Source organism: Populus alba, chromosome 8 (assembly GCF_005239225.2).
Source record: "Populus alba chromosome 8, ASM523922v2, whole genome shotgun sequence".
In the NCBI taxonomy this organism is placed as follows: Eukaryota; Viridiplantae; Streptophyta; class Magnoliopsida; order Malpighiales; family Salicaceae; genus Populus; species Populus alba.
In genome coordinates, this window is record NC_133291.1 from 1,078,203 (window position 1) to 1,088,916 (window position 10,714).

Consider the following 10,714-nt stretch of genomic DNA (forward strand, 5'->3'; position numbering starts at 1 on the left):
CTTTGACCTGAATGTTGAATTACGAGGTAGGGCGTTTATGGATGCCAATGAGATGAAATGAAAGGCTGAGAGTGCTGGACAGTTGATAGTCTTTGTTTCGAACTGTAGGGAGCACCATAGCAAGAACAAAAGCATACCTTCTCTCAAGTTTTTGTCATTCACCCAGACATTCTCAGCAGTCTGGTCAAGCTTGGAGAGAGAAGTAAGGGGATTATAAGTGGCTCTGTGTGAACTGCTACCACACCATGTAAGTATTTCATTGGGTCTTGTTGTTGCTCTGTTTCTCTGGCTTTCTTCCGATGATATCTTGGTTCCTGGCTTTCCATTTTTCCCCACTCTTTAATGATGCAGTGAGTTGCATGAAGCAAATTCGAAGCCCTAAAGAAGATCTGCATAGCATGAAGATCTTACCACTTTGAAATAATGGAAATATCATTGCATCAGTTATTTACTTTATTTATTGAGAATGATGTAATAGTACGCAAAACACCATTTTTCATGCTTTCATCGGTAGAAAAGAACTTCCAGAACTACATCATGAAATACACTCTAACGAGATCCAGTTATGTAACCCGTCAATTTTGTACTGAAAAAGTTAGGGCAGATATTACTGCTTTTTAAGGTGTAGAGCAGCTCCGCTCATGGTTTGCCATCAATTAATATTATTATTTTTTCTTAATCTTAAGAACCTAATGAAATCTTGGCCAATTGATGGCTCTTTGCTTATGGTTTGCCATTGGTTCGTGTAGATCTTGGCATCGCTGGTTTTTCTGATCCTTACCGTCTACACATTGTACACACAGATTCTAACATGACTACGACAAACAATTTGCAACAACAACAACATTCACCAAGCCACGAAAGACCAATTTTGTTGAAGGCAGAGTCGTCACAAGGTTCAGGTAAGCCATGACCTCATTCTCTTCCTCTGTTTAGATTTTTTTTCCAACCACTGTATTTTCGACCTCTTTTGATGGTAACCTTGGCAGGAGCGGTGAGCAATTTTGAAAATGAATGGTCCCTTGCTAACCTTGTACAAGTATGCCCATAAATGGAGACTGGGATGCCATAAAAACCTATCTTAGCCATTACCCAAATGCAAGAAAGGCCCATGATCAAACCCTATGCGGAACAGGCGCCTTCATGTAGCAGCTTTTTCTGGACATCTGAGAGTTGTGGGAAGGAGGAGTTGGTGAAGTTGATGTCAGATAGAAGAATTGGAAATACAAAGATCATCAAGGCAATACCGGTCTTTCTAGTGCTGCCGTTTGTTGGAAAAAAGAAAGATGGCAGAATGTCTTTGGTGAGAAAGAACAAACACTTGGTTACCTTTGTAAATGCACAAAAAAAAAGATCCCGCTGGTTCAGGCATGTATAAGCAACTGTAAGGATATGGCTCTTTTATCTATACTCTTGTCACTGCCATTTGAAGACTTTCTTTGTCAAGCAATGGCCACCATGGATCTTAATTTCCTACAATGTGCTATTGGTGCTCACAAAATGCTCGACGTGAGAGACTTTGCCCCTTAAGTTAATTTATCTTCATTCTTTTCTCTTTTTTTTATTCATGCTCCTGTTCGTAAGTGTATTCCCTTTCTTGAATAATGTTTTACACTAAAGGGACTGATTGGCTAATATCTCTAAACTATAAAGGGACTAGCTTGTAATTTATTCTTAATTCCTCCTTTTTTTTCGTTTTCTTCTTATAATAGATTTTCCCATGCAAGCAAATGTGAGAGACTTCACGTTAGTTATTGAGGGATTATCCACTTTTTGTGTGAGAATTTTAACACTTGATGGTACATAGAAATTAGCTATTCATAAACAAAAATGAGAGAGAGCTTGATTTCAGATGCCTTCCTATGAAACAAAATGACTTTTAATTAATTTGTTAACATTTCAAAATTAGCACTAAATTAAACCTCATCTCTTCTTGTTTCCTTCTTGTGCTGATTTTCTTTTGAATTATTGCAACGCCAGATATTGTGTTTGATTTTCTGCATCGCTTCCCACATATGGCTACTAAAACGAATGATGTTCTGATCTCAAAGTCGAATGCTTTGATTCGTATTTGTCTACCTCGCCTCAAATATTTCCAAGTGCAAGTCAACCTGCATTTTGGCAGCAATTCATCTGTTCATGTTAGTATCTTTTTACTCCTCGCTTTTCTCTTCATTTTCTCTCAGAAATCTATTTAACGTCCGTATAATATTTTATGTGTTCTTAGAAAGCTATCTCACAGTAATTTATAAACATTCAAGAAAGAAAGAAAAACAGAGAAAGAAAGAAAGTAAACACATTACACATGCATCCATGCACATGGTTCTTTGTTTTTTAAAACTTTTGATTCATATAGTTAAAAATATATATAGTTAAAAAACAATTTATTTAAATCAAAAATTGGTTAAAAAACTGAGTGAAAACTTCGATGTAATCAAAAAGTTTGGAATTTTAACTTATGAATTTCAACTTATACTAAATTTATTCTTCAAGGGAATTACTTTTAAGTTATTTTCATCAAGATAAAAAATAATAAAAAGTTATTTCTAATATAAAAATAACTATTATTATCATGACAGCAACCAATCTGAACTTTTTTTATATAAATTGTCTATAAAAAAAAATTCAATTATGATTTAAAATAATAAATATTTTTTTATAAGTCGTATTATTAAAACTGACTTAATTCTAAGAACATGACAGGTATTTGGTCAAAACCAATAGTTTCAACTAATGCTACGGTTCGTATCTATGTGCCTGCTCAGAGACTAAGGGAGTCGAAGAACATTATCCTTCAAGGTATTTGCACAGATCTGTGTGTTTTTGTCCACTCTCCTGTGAACAGATCTGTGTCTTAATTTTTGTTATTGGAGAAATTATCATTACAATCATAATTTAATACATATAAATTTGATTAGCATACATATATTTACTTGTGATAATTTTTCTGTGTTTTTTTCCCTAACTTTTCAGTGTTAAGTCAATTGCGTGTGTTTGCAGAAAATCTCTTCACATTCTTAGGTAAGCGATGTATATATATGTATATCCACTCTTCTATATCCCACTTCTCTTAATTTCTATCACCATTTTTCATGGTTTTAGTTTTATCACTATTTAAAATATTGTTGATCTAGGAATCAAGCAGATTTATGAATTTAAAGAAGATCCACATTTATTCGGATAAAATCCTACGGTGTATGTGTGAGCATATATCTTTCTCTGGATTACGAGGAACAGCTCAAGGCAGCTGTGCATCCAGCATTCCACAGTGCGGTAAAGAATGGCACCGTTGAGTTTTATCATGGAGATGATCAAAGCTTGTCCTCATGTAATGATCTGTACAGATGACAACTCAAGAACCCTAATTTATGTCCTCCATTGCAAATCGACAAGAAAAGGTGGTCAGCCTTTTCTATGGACTGGAAGCAACCAGATCAGGATTTGTTTCCCTTATAGATAGCTCAGGAAATACAATGTTGCATTTGGCAGCAAAACTGTCTCCTCCTTCTCAACTATCTCGGATCTCTGGTGCAGCTCTTCAGATGCAAAGAGAACTACAATGGTACAAGGTTAGCTTTCCAAACTTAACTTCTTTTTTCTTAAAAACAAACAAGATTGATAGAACGTTGAGAAATAAAAAAAATCCTTAATGCAGGAAGTGGAGAGTATTATAACCCTACAGACAAGGATTTTGCTAATGTAAAGGGTCAGATAGCCAGGGAATTATTCACAAGTGACCATAAGGACCTGTTAGTGAAAGGAGAGGAGTGGATGAAAGCAACAGCAACTTCATGCACTGTTGTGGGTGTGCTCTCATCATTACAATTATGTTTACTGCTGCATTCACTGTTCCCGGCGGCTACGTTCAAGAGAGCGGCTATCCGATTTTTAAAGACAAGGAATCTTTTACAGTTTTTATAGTATCGGATGCAATCTCTCTCTTTTCTTCATCAACATCAGTGTTGATGTTCTTAGGAATTCTTACGTCGCGATACGCAGAGGAAGATTTCCTTAAATCTTTACCCACCAAGTTAATCATCGGGGCCTTTCCACGCTTTTCTTCTCCATTGCAACCATGATGGTAACCTTCTGTGCTGCTCTTATGATTATTGTGGATGGGAAATTGCAAATTATAATTCCGATTGTCTTGGTCGCATGTATCCCTGTAACTTTTTTCATGATGTTGCAATTTCCTCTCCTAGTGGAGATTTTTTGTATCCACATATGGACCCGAATCTTCAACAAAAAAATTGAAACGTTGGTACTGATTAATGAAATGTATGTAATTCTTCGTGTAAGATTTAGATCCTTTTATCTCTCGCGTGTTTTAGCCTAAATTATTATTTAAAATTATTTTTTTAATTTAGATTTTAAGTGGATGATTTATACTTATATAAACTTTTAATATATTTTCAACAAAAAAAAAAATACTTTAAAAAAATTAATGAAAATGACCTGTCAAACAATGAAGATGAGGTCATGTATATTCAGACACGCCCATCTTCTGTTCTTAATTCCATCTTTTGTTATTCAATGTTTGTCATGATTTATAGAATAACCAAAACACATTTCTTTTGAGGATTTTGACGATACTTACAAGTTACAAACCTCTCATATTTTACTGTATTTCTCTGTTTTCCCCCCTCCCTCTCTCCCTGGATCTGTACTGAGTTACGTAGTCAACTCATCGATTGAGCAATGTGTAGATGATGGAGGACACGTCTGCTCATTAATTAACTAATGCCTGGACGGAAGATCCTACGCAATTTTCAAGTCAACAAATGTTTAATTAACTAGAGGATGAAGGTTTTATCGTGATTAGCGATGTTAGCTCGTTACTTATATCGTTATTTATGGATGCAAGGAAAGAAATATATTATTAATACTTTGGTCGGATATATATATATATATATATATATATATATATATATAATATATATATATATATATATATGGAATACAAGAAGGACTGAAGGAAGATTGAAATTTAGTTTTTACCATTTCAATGCACAAATAAGACTCAAACTCCATGTTCGGCGTAGAAAAGTGAAAACAAAATTGCAAAAAATAGAAGAGGCCCACAAGATTGAACATCTCTAGAAGACTTGAATGGCATCTGGTAATTGGGTTCTGACACTGCAACCAGGCTGCTGTGTACTAACCATCTTGGTGGTCAAAAGTTTGTACTGCCATGGCTTGAAAAAGAATCCATGGATACCCCACAAAAAAGCATGGCTTCTTTTAAAAGTTTTAAAATTTCTATTCATTTGTTCTTTTTTTCCCTTTCTTTCTTGAAGCTCGGTCAGGGTAACAGCACAAATATCCCTCCCATTTTAGGATTGATATGTTAGGATGTAGATTTTCTTTTGATATGCTGGAAATTCTCAAATCGAGATATGGAACTGGTTTAAACGATGAATAGATATTAATAATATATTTTTCTTAGAAAAATTAATATTAAAAGAAAATATTAAAATATAAAATAGATGATCTTAACTGAGTGTGAATTTATAAATAAAAAATTATAAAATCCTAAAACAAATATTTTTATTGGATTTAAAGTTTGGGAAATGTTGTTATTGTTGTTTTTTAAAATATTTGTGTGTTGTGTATAATAAATAATAATAATAATAATAATTGACGCATGAAAAACTTATAACTAACCTAAAAAAACAGCTCTTAACTGAAAAATGACATTGAAATCGAAAACTCAAATGAATTTTCGAAAGGAAAAGAAAAAAAAGAAGAGAGAGAGAGAGAGGAAAGAAAACTTAACAAAACAGGAAGTCATAGCTAACAAGATCTGGGACCCACACAAAACTTATCATCACATTCACACGCATAAAAAGTCTATAAATTCACCACCTTGAGGGATACAGAGAACATCAGCTCATATAATCAACGCCAAACTCAAAGTCATCTCTCTGTCTTCTTGATTCCTTGTTTCTTGTTCTGTTCTGTAACAACAACTTAATAACCATGTCTCAGGTACCCTAAATCTTCATTTCTTGATTCTTCTTTTTTTGGGGCAAAGTTTGTATTTTTTATTGTTTGTTAATACTATGTTCTGTTGTTTTGAACTTGTTTTTGGGATGTCTATGAATTTTGGCTGAATTTGGGTGGATATGTTGGATTTTCAAGTTCAAATCTTTTTCTGGGATTTCTGGGTTTTTGTTAATTTTTATTTTGTTTTGGGGATCTTTCTTAGGGAGCTTTGATGTAATTTGTTAGTTAAGCCTGAATTTGTAGTTTAAAGCAAGTTGTTGAAGTTGTAAAATTTAAATCTTGAGGGAAAAAGATTGCTGCTTTGTTGTCTAGGAACCTAGAATATGTCTGGTTTTTAGTTGAATGGAAATTGTAGGATAAAGGCGATACGAAGGTTGACGTTCTTTCTTTGCGTTACTGTTGTGAGTTAGAAATTTTTTTAGGGTTACATGTTAACTGATGTTTTTAAACCTGTTTTTGGAGATTTTATTTTGCTTTACTGCCTTGCCCGTTTTTTTATTTGATGACATTACATTGTGGTTATTGCTGATTTTTTGCATGTCTAATGGTTTTCAATTTTGTTAAATTGCAAGACTGTTGTCCTCAAGGTTGGCATGTCATGTGGAGGTTGTGTTTGGGGCTGTGAAAAGGGTTTTGGGAAAAAATGGAAGGTTTGTTTCTGTCCTTGCAATTGATCTTTTAGTCTCTGGAACTTTGCTGATTGTGCTGTCTTTTCTCGCTCAACACGCACAAAATTGACATGGACAAAAACATTTTTAGATTGGATTTATTGAGTTTTCAATCTTAGCTCCTGGAAGCATGCTGCTAAGGTTCTATTTTCAGGAATTTTTTGGGCAAGGTGTAAATCCTTTTCGTGGTCTATTTGATAATGAACTGGGGCGAGATTGGTTATAGAATTTTGCATCTTTGCAAGCAGATTAGCTGGTATGGTGAGGTTTTGAAAAGCATTTGCATTTTGTGAAGAAGTGAAATTTACTTTTATCTTCTTACTGTGCGTTACAAAGCAATTTTCACACCGTTACTCTTCATCTATGAAAAAAGAGAGAACAATGAAATGGTTTAGATTGTTATCTAATCTGGTCGGAAATTCCACTGGCAAGTATTATTTTCAGATGTAGCTGAGGCCCTCAGTTCATCATTGTTGTTGTAATAGATAATAATATCTTGTCTCTCCTGGAACATTTTTCAGGTGTGGAATCATATGACATTGATTTGAAGGAGCAAAAAGTCACAGTGAAAGGAAATGTGCAGCCAGATGCTGTTCTTCAGACTGTCTCTAAGACCGGGAAGAAGACTACCTTCTGGGAAGCAGAAGCACCAGCTGAACCTGCTAAGCCTGCAGAAACTTTGGCTGCTGCATAATGTTGCTGATACCAGCATTTACTTTGTGAAAGTTTGTTTTATTAGGTAATAGTTTATTGAACTTACTATGATTATAATGTGGATTGTCGATATCCAGCTCGCTTGTACTTGGATGTAAGCTATAATAATTTCTGGGGTACATTCATAAGGATATGATACAGAAAATCTCATCTTGTTGTCTTGCTCTATTGATCGCGTAATTCATGACACTCCTCGAAGATATAGATCATCAAGTTCTTGGCGCGTTATATAGATATGATTTCTCAGGCCTTTGAACCACTTTCAGTGTCTGGGATTTCAATTTCAGATTTGTTGCAACTTGTGTTCTCCATCATTGTATCAAACCATAGATTTCGTGTTAAAAGATAATACAGTCTGTTCAAAAGCTTGACATATACTAATCAAGTATGAGGGTAGGGCTGTTTGTGCGAAAATAATTAACGTGTCCTCACCCAGATGCGGACACACACACCAACCCCACGGGATAGCTTGGAGATGTCTCTTATGAGGCTGCAAGAAGTGAAAATTTGACTGATACTTCATCTAATGAACGCGGAAAGGAATGCAGATGGGACGGTATTTGATGATGCAACGTCTACTCTGCTTCTTGACAATAATTTATTTGATAATTTTATTGTGTCCACTCGCTCTAGATGAAAAGAAAGCGAGGACATTATAACATTAACCATAGCTCATCAGCATTCAGCAATGACTTCAGTTCTAAACTTCAACACAAAGGCATTACAGGAATAGAAAGCGAAGTACATAGGGAATGCCGGCTTTTTGAAAAGATGGTTGATGAATCTCTGTTACATCATCCTTACAAAGATCTATTATAGAGGGGAGACAACCTGGAAGTTTCAGAAGCAGATGGCTTGCGCAGATCAGCAACTGGGTGAGAGGTAAACAAAACGTGAGAGCTTGCCTCCCTTAGTTTCAGAGGATAGTCTGCAACACACCCGATTCTCGGACCAGCTCCAGTTGACCATTTCAAAGACAGTTGGTGCCCTAATTGGTATGAGCTAGCTTCGTTTCTTGGATTTGATCCTCTGCAATATTTCCTTCTTTGGTACATTTGCTTTTGTGTTCTGGATATTGGCCGACAACATCCTCTTGTAACTGCAATGTTCTTGTGGCTTGTGAAGACATGGATGATTCAGAAGGTTGGCTAATTGTTAATTTTTACTCGAAGCATGAAGTTTAGACGGCTTGGAATCCATTGACCAACCAAATTTACTCCTGTCTTGAGACAATTCCCTTGATTCACAGCTTTCACTATCTTCTGGTGTAAGAACCTGCCTAGACAATACCAGATGGAACAGTATGACCAAGTAGAAGCACCATATCAAGTGATTACTAAAGAATAAGAATAGAAGTTGGCAAAACCAGATAGGCCAAAGCTGGAAAGGCTCCATCATAACCAGATAATTTATGCAAAAACAGCACATTGGGTGGCAGGTTTGTGAAGTATCATGGCATTGAGTTGCGTACCCGAATTTCATTGAGGTTGATCCCATTTCTTCGAGGAAGGCCAAGAAGCCGCCCAAGGTTCTGGGTTAGTTGGACGGTAATGCCCACTATATGCTGATATAGACTGAAAAGACAATGAAAATTTAAGATTCAGAAGCAAGAGATGCATATCAGTCAAAGCAACCGCTTATCCTTTCTCCAACTCTCTATTTAATCCCAAACCAAGATGCACATTTCTCTCATACTGCAGTCATTTGTTTCAGTTATTCCAGGCTTAATTGCCTTCTATAAGCTATGCTACCTACCTTCACATGGATCATGGCATTCTTACCCTGCAGCTTTCCATTTTCTGCTGTTAGTCTCCCAGCAGCCAGAGTAGTCCCTCCAGCAAGGAAGCTCGAGTGATGAAATGCTCCTTTCTTTTTCTGAATGTTTTAAGAAAAGACATTATTAGTCGTATAGATGGATGAAAATTTGCTAATTAAATGGTTCTAATGTCCAGAATGATCCGTACCTCTCCAGCATATAGTTTTCTGCAGGTGCTCACACAAATTACCAATTTGAACCTTCCATTCCTTTGATTATGTTTCTAGGAGGTTGCCATTTGTTGTCGCACCACTGTTCCACTTCAGCGAATGATGTATTCATTAACAGTTCCTCTCTGCTTGCGCTTATTTCAGGGAAAATCGTGACAGGGTGCTATGAGAACAAGTCATGAAGCTTGTTGCTTTGCTAGAATTAAAAGGTTCAATTCTACAACTAGAGATCAAGCTTTTCTTTCTTTTTTTTCTTTTCTGTTAATTTGAAGCCGCGTATATCTACTTTTCAGAATACAAGGCTATGGCAAGCTTCAACATACATTTCATGAATATCCTTAAATTGATCATGCAAATTTATCAGAGCTGGATGTATGCAATGCAGTAGACAGCTCTGACATCCGTATGGAAACACAACAATTCTCGATAATGAGTTACTGAGTTTCTCAATGCTCAGGAACATAACCTCGGTCCCTAGATACCCTGAATGCATTCTGGCAAAGTCTCTGTTCTTGGACAGTCTTTGAGATCAATCTATTTCTATACCACTCCTCCCAATATCCAAAGCCTGAAACAAGCAGCAAAGGATACAGCATATACCATTTTAAGTAACACAAAGCAGCTAAACATTTCCCCTGAACAATGCAAATGAGCTCACTAACAGCGAAGTGGGCGAATCCCATTGTGCTTCCGATCACAAACCGAAATGCCGTGCTTCAAAACCTTGGCAATATTTTCATAATTACACAGTGCAGGTTGTGTGCGAGAAGGAAAGGAGCATGGACTTAGATTCCTGACTTTCGAACTTCTAGTGGCATTTACAGATACTAGTCCAGTCTAGCAATCACGTGTAGCAGAACTTTAGTTCCAAAGTTCTGGTTTTGTTATTTTCCTTTAATTGTTTTTGCAGGCACATTGCACCATCTCAAAGCTCTATAGATGACACCTAATCTGCAACAAAAAAGTAAGTATGCATGGCATAGAATAGAAACGTAATTGGAAACAAAGATTTGATGCCCCGTCTCTTCCAAGTAGTTAACTGAGAAAGATCAAAAGTATCTTATCAAATTGGCTGAGACCTCTACTGCGTACCCGATGTAGAAAAGATGGCATGCACTGCCATTCTGTTTCATACACCACTCTTGCGAGTGTTCGTTAATCTCACAGAAATAATCATCAGAATTATGGCCATACCCATGCCTCGGATCAATACTACAGTCACAACATATATAAACAAAATATGAAAGATGAGCCAAAACTAGTACTCAGAAGAAAAGGATCAAACATAATCAAGAGCGCTGCCCCAGGCCCAAAATATAAGGGCGTGGGTACAGGATATC

At 36.0% G+C, this 10,714-nt stretch overlaps 1 long non-coding RNA gene and 1 pseudogene across 1 annotated transcript; both read left to right on the top strand.

Moving 5' to 3' along the window:
* Positions 1 to 2,696: 2,696 nt before the first annotated feature.
* LOC118045135 (uncharacterized) lies at positions 2,697 to 4,268 on the top strand (annotated as a pseudogene).
* Positions 4,269 to 5,767: 1,499 nt separating this feature from the next.
* LOC118045196 (uncharacterized) lies at positions 5,768 to 7,556 on the top strand. Its single transcript, XR_004686943.2, has 3 exons — positions 5,768 to 5,988; positions 6,579 to 6,656; positions 7,196 to 7,556. It is a non-coding gene; the product is annotated as an uncharacterized lncRNA (long non-coding RNA).
* The last annotated feature ends 3,158 nt before the right edge of the window (positions 7,557 to 10,714 follow it).